This window comes from Schistocerca nitens, chromosome 5 (assembly GCF_023898315.1).
Source record: "Schistocerca nitens isolate TAMUIC-IGC-003100 chromosome 5, iqSchNite1.1, whole genome shotgun sequence".
Lineage (NCBI taxonomy): Eukaryota > Metazoa > Arthropoda > Insecta > Orthoptera > Acrididae > Schistocerca > Schistocerca nitens.
Window position 1 is genome coordinate 453,477,354 of NC_064618.1, and position 10,816 is coordinate 453,488,169.

At 42.3% G+C, this 10,816-nt stretch overlaps 1 long non-coding RNA gene across 1 annotated transcript in view; it reads left to right on the plus strand.

Annotated features, from left to right (window-relative positions):
* Positions 1-10,558, plus strand: part of LOC126260127 (uncharacterized) — a 674,168-nt gene extending 663,610 nt beyond the window's left edge. Inside the window, exon 3 of the long non-coding RNA XR_007546606.1 lies at positions 9,792-10,558. This is a non-coding gene — a long non-coding RNA (uncharacterized LOC126260127). The remainder of the gene's footprint in view (positions 1-9,791) is intronic.
* The last annotated feature ends 258 nt before the right edge of the window (positions 10,559-10,816 follow it).

Sequence of the window (10,816 nt, forward strand, 5' to 3'; positions counted from 1 at the left end):
AAAGTTTGTTTCAGTACGCTATAGAGTCTAAGAAAGAAAAGCACCCACCACAAAGGAGTTATCGGAATGGGACAAAAACCGGTTGATGTGATACACATGTATAAACAAAAAAATGATGATAAATTCATACAAACTGGATGATTTATTGAAAAGAAAGAGCTTCCAAGCCCATAAAGCGTTGGTCCAACTGGTCCTTGTGCAAGCAGTTATTTGACTTGACAATGATTGACAGAATTGTTGGATGTCCTTCTGGGGGACAAATTCTGTCCAACAGATGGTCAAAGTCCCGAGCTGGTTGAAGGGCCTTGCCCGTAACGCTCGAGACGTTCTGAATTGTGGGGGAGATCTTGCGACATTGCTCGACAAGATATGGCTTGGCAGTTAAGAACAACAAAACAGGGCGTAGAATATCGTGGACGTACCACTGTGCTGCGTGCTGTAAGGGTGCTACGGATAAAGACCAAAGGGTCCGGCTATGAAATGAAAAGGCAATCACTCCTGGTTGTCGGGCAGTATGGCGACCGACAGTCAGCTCGTATCCCACGACTGTCCTGGACGCCTCTAGATACGTCTTCACTGGTCATCGTGGCTCCGTTCGAAGTGAGACTCAGTTCCCAGCCGAATGTACTGGACATCACCGCAAACGCGTTTGTTGGTGTACAGAGGTCAATGGTAGACGGCAGAAGAGGCGCCTTGAGCTCAGGTCCTTGTCTGTGAGACGCCTGTTAACGGTCCTTGTGGTCACTGAAGCACCAGTTGCACGTCGCATCGATGATGATGATGAATACGGGGCTCTGAGTTACTCAGTCGTCACGTTCTGTCGACTCTCTCGGTCCACTACTTCCTTCACGACTCTATGTTCAGGCATAGTTCACCCATTCCTGTCAACATGGTCGAATAGTGGCATCGCTCCTATTGAAATGTCGATCGATTCGCCAGTTACTCCAACTGCTCGCTTGCAAACAACAGCTCACATCTGGGTGTATTGTTCGCGCTCCTGTTTGCGAGACACAGTTACTGTTCAACTGAGTAAAGGGAATGAAATTCGCAGAGGCTCTGTGCCGTGGTATCGATATGTCTCCTGTTATTTTCCTTGCCAGCTACTTGGTGAAATTGCGTAGTAATTCATCCATCGGCCACCAAAGTTTAGAATTTTGCATTGTCCGCCGATACCTATATAAATATCAATTTGTGAAGAAATTACATAACTTCTTCGTGATGCGTCTTTTCATGTTTTTGTTATTTTTTTAGTGTATAAACCCAAAACATTTCAATCTCTCTCTCTCTCTCTCTCTCTCTCTCTCTCTCTCTCTCTCTCTCTCTAGGGCCTCTCTCCTAAGAGAAGTAATGAGAGGCACCCGCATGCCTTGCTCATACTGTGGCATCAAGCAGTCAGGCCTGCAAGATGAGTGGTCTGCCAAGCGAGTGGACTCATTCTTATTTATCGAGTAACATGAACTCTAGTACTCACAATTAAGTTACAAGTTATTCTCCTGTTTGAATATTACGCAACGGAAACGGAAACGCACATCTGACTATTAGAAATTTACACAACTCTGACTGTTCGCTACGCACTGGCAATACCACATTTTCTTTCTTATTTAACGGCTTTGATCAACACGTGGCCATCGCACTGAATATGAATGGCGCACACATTATAAATTCTGGGTATCATGACAACATACTATTCGAAGGAAAAGGCCACCAATCTTTTTCTTTTCACTATCTTATTTATTCCGATAAATTCTATAACCTAAACACACAAATTCTATAACCTATAACAATAACACATGAGAAATTCCGCCCAGGGGGCATGGCTTTACATTGGTGATTCCCTATCTTATGGTCTCATTATTTAACGCTACAGTGCACTTTCTGGATAGGATGGTGGATCTTTTGCTATATCTCACACTTCGACTCTCACAACCATCATCACGAAAATTTTCTCCAGACCGAGCGGTACAAAAGGAACATGCATAACCCACTGCCTCTGTACCTATCTTGCTACTCTCCCATGCAAACCACACATACTTAAATTACATGACATACACCACACTACAACATGAAATACAACACAGGGAATAGTCACAACATTATCACTTTCAGCTTTCCCACTTCAATTAATATTTATCCCAGTTTCACACGACACTGTCCCACCGTAACTTTTCTTTCCTACTATGAACTCTGAAGGATATATGCACGTCTTCCTGTGCAATGCAAGCCAAGTGGCGTTGCTGGATAGACGGCTGACTCACCTTGCTTCACTCTCAGAGTATTATAGTTTGAACCAAGCGTCACACGGAAACGTAACACGCAAAGTAATATTAAGAACATATTCATCACACACGCGAGTCCTCAACTGATACCATGGACGAGTACTTCTCCTTACCTTTGGCTCATACACAGATTGAGACTCGCACAGTACTCACCACGTGGAAGTACTCGCCTCTAATTTCAAGTCCTGCACATGCTATTTCTTAAATATTTCAACTTATAGTACACACGCTAGTAATTCAGCTTAACTTAAGCACTCGGAAGTATTTCAACTTATTGCTACACGTGGTTTCATTGTGACCATTGGACACTTCCGAATATTACTACGATCCCATTAATACTACCTGCCTGACATTTAATTCTCCCCACAAAAGTTCCTGAAATAGACAAATTATTACTGCAATCTACTCTTAAGTATTCCACATGCATACCACTCTCTCCAATCTTTTTGTCTTTGCGGAGAACACCTAAGACAGGTCTTACCAACACAAGATCCAGCGGCCGAGTGCCGAAAACATGGCCGTTCTTCAGGTCAGCTCACACCTCCGTCGAGGTGGGGGAAGACCATGCTACCCATTGGTCAGCGACATTTCAGGCGCTCAAAGCTCCGGTAAATTTCATCACTTTGGTTCCACCAAAGGTGACTAAAGGACCGTCTCAAAGATGATCATATATTCACATTCACTATCTGCGGTTAGCAGACGACCATACATTCATTCATTTCACAGATCTCACCAAATTGGATGTAGGGATTTATTTTGTGGGAGTGCACATGTGATCAATTAAATAAATAAATTGTCATTCTTTCCTACACTGGTATCCGGATTTGGTGTATTAAGTGAAATTGAGTTATTATTACAAAAAATATGTTGGTCTGACAAGAATAACGAAGAATGTTGTACCTATTTTCAATGTCGGGCGGTACTGTACTCTTTCAGTAAGACTCATTTTCTCTGGTGTTTCAGTATTTAGCAGATATCTGCAGTTCCATTTTTGCATTGTGTAGCTGAAGTCAGCCCAAGTGTTGATCATGTCTTCCATGGGACGCCCATTGTCAACGGAAAACGTCTGTTAGTTTCCTGTTAAAAACAAAATTATCTGTAAAGCGGCGTTATACGTGGCCATTCGTTAGAGAGGTCCCAGAGTAGTCTAGTGCGATATTTGTTTCAATGATATGTATTAACAGGGACAGAAAAACACGAAGTATGAACAGCATTCCAGCAGCTACTCAGTAGCACTGTATGGTTGGCGGTAGCAGCCACGCAGGCCAGGGCAGTGCTGTAGCAGCTAGAGTACTGTTTATTCCTAAGAGTTTTACTGTCCCTGTTAATACATACTGAAAAAAACAATATCACACTAGACTAATCAGGAACGGCGCTACAGAATGGGCATGTAACATTCTTGTTTAAAAATAATTTTGTTTGTAACGGGAAACCGTCGCTTTCCGTCGATACTGGGGTCGAATGAAAGACATGGAGAGCAGTATTTGGGCCTACTCCAGCTACTCAGTGCAAAAACGAAACTGCAAATATCTGGTGAAACATCACAGCGTATGAGCCTGAAGATTCTTTGGAGAGACACTCTGTGTTTCTCTTTTTCTTTGCTTTTCTTACTTTTTTTAAAATTATTGTTTTTACAAAGAAGTTTACAATATATCATAATCACAAAGTCAACATTCGTGCAGTAACAAATGCGATGGATTCTTGCAAAATTATATAAATAAAATCTCTGAGCCCCATTGACCATTTAGCGTTATAAAATACCAGTAGTTCCATTTTGTGGACTTTCGCAACAGCTATAGTATTACTCTAAACTGTGGATAGGTGGCTTCACATTACGCCCACGGTCGTGTAAAGTATAGTTTAGCAGACAGATTAGAGGTGCCTCCCCCATACACTCCCAGCCACTGCAATTCTTATTTAGGCTCCTGATACGCCGTTACTTCACAAAGTGAGGAAAGTGTGCCGCCCAGAAGCAGTCGAAGATGGTTCGGGGGAGTCCTGAGGTGGGGGGGTCAACTTCCGCACCCGAGGAGCAGTTCCTCCAGTCACTGCAGACCAGTGGTTTCCAAACTTTTCCTCTCACGGAACACACTGAGAATCCCGGTATTCTGATGGCGTACCTCGTTTATTTCGACATTCAATACATTTTTCAAAAACTGACAAAAAATCGTTTTAGTTAGTGATTACTTCAATTTTAAATTATAACCAATAAAACAGAAAAATATTAAAATTTTTAATATTAATTAGTGTCAGAAGTCAAAAAAAGAAAACGCCACGTTATTAATAGTTTTTAACGGAGCACTTACTCGTTTCCTGAGGAATACCAGCGTTGTACAGAACACTTCTTGGGAAACCCTGTTATAGAACACGGGTAGAGGGCTCAAGTCACAGAATGTTAAAAATGTGAAACAACAGTAATTAAAGCTGCGGACTGTGCTGCACAGTTCGTTAAAGCTATGCGATGGCATTGAGTGCTTCACTTTTCTGGTGGGCCTGCGTGCACGCCATTTCTCTGGAGTCCCAATCACTATTTCCTGCTACACTAGTGTATACGTCCTCCAAGTTTGGATTGCTGTTGGGCAATACTCTCAGGCGATGGAGTATTGCAACTGTGTCGAGTCGTACCGTGGGGCGAAATTTATTGTCAGAAGCAAATTTATGAAGAAAGTGTTTTGCGTGTAGCGCCCTATAGTTTTCTGTGCTGAGGCTGCTGGCTCGCTGGGCAAGAGTAGGCTCGTGGTGCGGGTGTGACGTTGGAGGTAGATGGGGGGGGGGGGGGGGGGCGTTCGGAGGACGGATCAGCCGCGAACACGGCCCGGCTCTCAGCGGCGAGTGCTGGCAGCACCCCAGCGGCCGCGAAGCTCCGATACGGATACGGCAGTCTCCAGCACAGCACACCCACTCAGTGTGGATAACTCGAAATCAAATCTCCGACAGAGGTCTGAGTACTACGTTCCAGGTTCACATGCGCGATGTTTAGCTAGAGCTCGCGCGAAAGAACGTGGCACCCGTGCAGAAACGCATTCTCGTCGTGAGCGCAGGACTCTTCTCTCTCCCGTTGTTCCTAATGCCGTCGGTATACGGACCATGCTTCCGAGCGTTGAGCGTCACGAGTTTCTGACGTCACAGGGTGGGAAACGATCGTTGGGGAGTCTTTTCAAGCGTGGAGAACAATACTAGCATGTCCGATATTCTGACTGTGCGTTCGAATGTAGACCAATGAGGCGGAAGAATGCCATCTACGTGACATGACGCCATCTCTTTTCAATACAGGGCCGTGAGACACCATATTGGCTTTCAGTTGAAGCCCATATGTATATACATTACACACAGAAGCGTCAAAGAAACTGGTATAGGCCTGCATAGTCAAATACAAAGATATGTGAACAGGCAGAATACGGCGCTGCCGTCGGCAACGCCTATGTAAGACAACAAGTGTGTGGCGCACTTGTTAGATCGGTTACTGCCGCTGCAATGGCTGGTTATGAAGCTTTAAGATTCATATCAGCGCACACACACCACTGCAGAGTGTAAATCTCATTCTGAAAACATCCCCCAGGCTGTGGCTAAGCCATGTCTCCACAATATCCTTTCTTTCAGGAGTGCTAGTTCTGCGCCGGCCGAAGTGGCCGTGCGGTTACAGGCGCTGCAGTCTGGAATCGCAAGACCGCTACGGTCGCAGGTTCGAATCCTGCCTCGTGCATGGATGTTTGTGATGTCCTTAGGTTAGTTAGGTTTAACTAGTTCTAAGTTCTGGGGGACTAATGACCTCAGCAGTTGAGTCCCATAGTGCTCAGAGCCATTATTTTTGCTAGTTCTGCAAGGTTCGCAGGAGAGCTTCTGTAAAGTTTGGAAGGTATGAGACGAGGTACTGGCAGAAGTAAAGCTGTGAGGACGGAGTATGAGTCGTGCTTGGGTAGCTCAGTTGGTAGAGCACTTGCCCGCGAAAGGCAAAAGTCTCGAGTTCGAGTCTCGGTCCGGCACACAGTTTTAATCTGCCAGGAAGTCTCATATCAGCGCACACTCCGCTGCAGAGTGAAAATCTCATTCTGAAGATTTAAGTGAGTTTGAATGTGGTGTTATATGCGGAGCACGAGCAATGGGACACAGCGTATCCGAGGTAGCGATGAAGTGGGGATTTTCCCGTATGACCATTTCACGAGTGTACCGTGAATATCAAGAATCCGGTAAAACATCAAATCTCCAACATCGCTGCGGCCGGAAAAAAAGCCTGCAATAATAAGACCAACGATGATGATGAGAATCGTTGTTCAATGTGACAGGACTGCACGGCGCAAAGCTTTACACCTCGCCTGGGCCCGTCAACACAGACATTGGAATGTTGATGACTGGAAACATGTTGCCTGGTCGGACGAATCTCGTTTCAAATTGTATCGGACGAATGAACGTGTACGGGTATGTAGACAACCTCAGTAGTCCATGGACCCTGCAGTCAGTTAGGGACTGTTCGAGCTGGTGGAGGCTCTGTAATGCTGTGGGGCGTGTGCAGTTGGAGTGATATGCGACTTCTGATGCGTCTAGATGCGACTCTGACAGGTGACATGTACGTAAGAATCCTACCTGACCACCTGCATGCAAGCATGTCCATTGTGCATTCCAACGGACTTGGATAATTCCAGCAGGACAATGCGACACCCCGCACGTCCAGAATTCCTACATAGTGTCTCCAAGAACACTCTTCTGAGTTTAAAAACTTCCGCTGGCCACCAAACTCCCCATACAGAACATTATTGAGCATATCTGGGATGCCTTGCAACGCGCTGTTCACAAGAGATCTCCAGCCCCTCGTACTCTTACGGGGTCATGGGCAGCCTTGCAGGATTCATGGTGTCAGTTCCTTCCAACACTACTTTAGACATTAGTCGAGTCCATGCAACGTCGTGCTGCGGCACTTGTGCGTGCTCGCGGTGGCTCTACACGATATTAGGCAAGTGTACCAGTTTCTTTGGCTCTTCAATGTGTATGCCGTTTCTAACCCCAACCAAATCTGAGGATCTCTCGAAAACCCGTCGTACAATCTATTATAATAAAATGACGGGTAAAGTCATATTGGTGGTTAAAGAGTTATTGCAACTTGTTTATTATGGAAGTATGCCATTTCAAGGCAACGGCTCACTGAGGATCAATAATAAACGCATTGTTCTTCTTACAATATATTATAATTAAATGTCAGTTAATAACATATCTACGATTAAAGCTTTCAGGAGCTACTAAGACGCAAAGTATTGTGCAACGTCATGCATGGCCGGTATAGCGCAATTTGTAAGGATGCAGAACTATAAAGTGAGACACTTGATACGTCGCTGGATCACGTCCCACTGGGCAAAAAATGTTTTTACTAACCTTCGCGTTTTCTCATAGGTTCTGATACTTCCTTATTAAGTTACAGAAGTAACCCGTCCAAATCCAGCAACTTTCACATGCTGCGTCACAGTATGTGAAAGTTGCTGGATTTGGACGGGTTACTCCGGTAACTGAAATATTAGATCTGAAGATGGTTCTGAATGAACCGAAACCGGTCATATGAATAAAAAAATTTGCAATCAAGACGGATTATAAGTAACATTGTAACCTGTACTGTGAGTTATGGTGTACACCTACTACAATGACAATTTTTATAGACAGCCATATTTCGTGAAAGGCCGTCGTCCTTCACAGTACCCAGAGGAAGTACTGTTTAGCCATGAGCGAGAATCATTGTCACTTAATGTTTCTTCACAATTTTAAGAAATGTTTTTCGCATAATGAAGGAAAGTTATCGATATTGCAAAATCTCTTTCCTCTTTCTGAGGTTGGTCTGGCGTTTCACTTGAAATAACCTAATTTGAAGTTTTGTAGATTTTTTTTAGAATACAAATTCTAGTTATAAGACTTCGTTCTAAAGGCTGTCAGCTTCAAGCACTACAGTAACATTGTTAACCATAGCCCTAAGATACTAACAGTCTGCGAAGGATGGTTGCAGCTGGTCGCCTGCCTATACGCCCAAAGACTTTCAACACTCTTCCTTCTGCCATTCATTGATAAAGTTAGCATTCCCGTGAATGCATGTGCGAGTGTCCAAGAGCTCTACGAATTCACCTTCAGCATGGGACCACACTATATTGTATCTCCAGATCACTGCCGGTTTTAGAACATCGTTATTAACTGCTCTCTTTTCAAAAATCTCCACAAATAAATTAACCGCTAGGGGTGGAAATGGTTTACTTGTGGCGACGCCGTTAGTCTATTCAAAATTCTGGTTGTTAAGTAAAAAGTAAGTGCAGATTAGCGCATGTGTAAATGACGACGTCATTTCCCACTCAAACTAGCTGGTGGCACATAACTGACTATAGGTACCTTACCAAACAAGGAAAAGTCATCAAAGCTAACTATTAAATCAGAGCTGTTAAATTTATGCGCTTCGTCCATAAAAGGATTCAACAACGTTCATAAATTTTTGGTTCCTACCTTGCTCCTTACAGGTCTACAAGGCAATGCTTTAACGAATTACTTCAAGTGAAGTTCATAATTTTCCATTTCTCCTTTATCAGATTTTTGTTTCCCACTTAATGATAGCTTGAGTTCACTTACTTTGGCTTCTATACCCCGTGTTCTTTCACTCTTACATATTTCTGTTGGCCTCGATCCAGTATCAGCTTTTGTATAACTTCGTATATTTTGGGAAGGCCATATAACCTGGGAGGCACAGAACGACGTGCGTTCAACGTATTGGGTAACAGAAGTTCAGGAGCGAACTGTTATTGGAACAGAAGCAGTATGATCCATATTGCTCCAAGGATTCATTGATTCATTAAGCAGGATATTCATCTTTTATGTGTTGACGTTTCTCGGTAGTAAAATACGCGTGGTTCACGCCTACTTTCTTCATCAGATCCACTAGGCAGCTTTCTGACAATGTGATGTAGCTCCGGTAGCAGATGTTAAAGAGATCTTTGGAATGACTGTTGCAACTTTGTTTGGGTCTCCTAATGCATGTGATCCTTTGCAAACTATTTAGAAAGCAGTTTTTGTAGAAATCAGCAAAAGGAAAGTTGCTGTTTTGTCCAATTTAGACCGAAGAGACATACAGAAATATAAACAACCTCTAGGTTTACTCTATTATAGCACACATAAAGCGTTTTTAACCACTACAGGTTCGATAGCCAAACATAACGCTTCACGGTTTACTTAAAATTCTCAAAGATCTGATACAGCTGATGAATACACCATACGTATAATTTCCACGTTCGTTGATGAGTTCATTTTAATACAGCAAGTACATAAATGGTGTTCCCAAATGTAAAGAGAATATATATGAATCTCAGTAACTACTTAATTCAAGAGATTTTACATACTTATGAAGTACCTGACATTGTGTTTTATTATGCTTATGATGTGTTTCTTTCAGTAAATTTAATTACTTGAAATGAATGTAAACGATTTTGTCTACTTTGTATCACAAGCTGCCTTTGAGTTTACGTCTGGACTAACTTTACCTTTTTTCTTTTCTTTCAGGTTACTTCGGAACGATCTCCTACACGAAAATCGTGTTGCTGTCTACAAAAGTGTATATTATACATAAACAAACAATCTGGAGTCAGTTGGTGATTACTTTTTGTGGTCCACTGTTTATGTGTAAATGTATTTCAAAGAATACTCTATTATATTCCAAACTTAGTGGTGTTTTCGTGTAAACGTTTACGTACATATGTTGGGCAAGTGTAATGATGTATAGATGTATAAGTTTTATATATACATAGTCGTATGCCGCATGTTACTATGCATTAATTAAAATGGCAGCAATGAAGGATTTAAAGTAAAAGAAGATGGAGAAGTGTGTGAATGTTGTTTAGCTTATAAATGCACTGGACGGCGGATGGAAGTCAGAGTAATATCCTGTGTTATCGACAACATATCTGTTGCAATATGGTGTGTGCCACTGCCTCACAGGACTTGCTGGATTGTAACTTACTACTGTGATTGTATGTATAATTAGGATAATTTAAACAAAATGTACTTGTTTTTTTGTAAATTTATAATTCGAATGATTTAACTCACTGGAACAAGTTTTCACGTGAAAATAAAGTTGCAAGTGGGGAAAATTATCATAATGACAGTGGAAGTCGTGCTGCTGTACAGAAAAGTGTTAAGGTTCGCTCTACAATGCAGCTAACGGACCTCCGTTCTTAAAGCAAGGGTAATTTCTGTGCGCTTTAGAAGCAATAAAACATGAATTAATTGTACTACATAAATAAATATATCTCAGTTCTACTGTTGCTTAATTCGAAATTTGAGATGCAATGGCAAAAGTCGAGAATAAATGATTTATGTATTCAGTCTGTGTAAGCATTCATAGCATATTTTGAAAGAACCTGTAACATACATAGGAAAATAAATATTCATTTAAATCGTTGATAAATAAACCCAGATTTATATGTAATTTAACTGTGTCGTTACAATGGCTAGACAATAGTATATACAAAATATTTTTATCTTGGGGAAGAAATTTCAGGACAACGTAAAACCAGCAGACAGTTTAA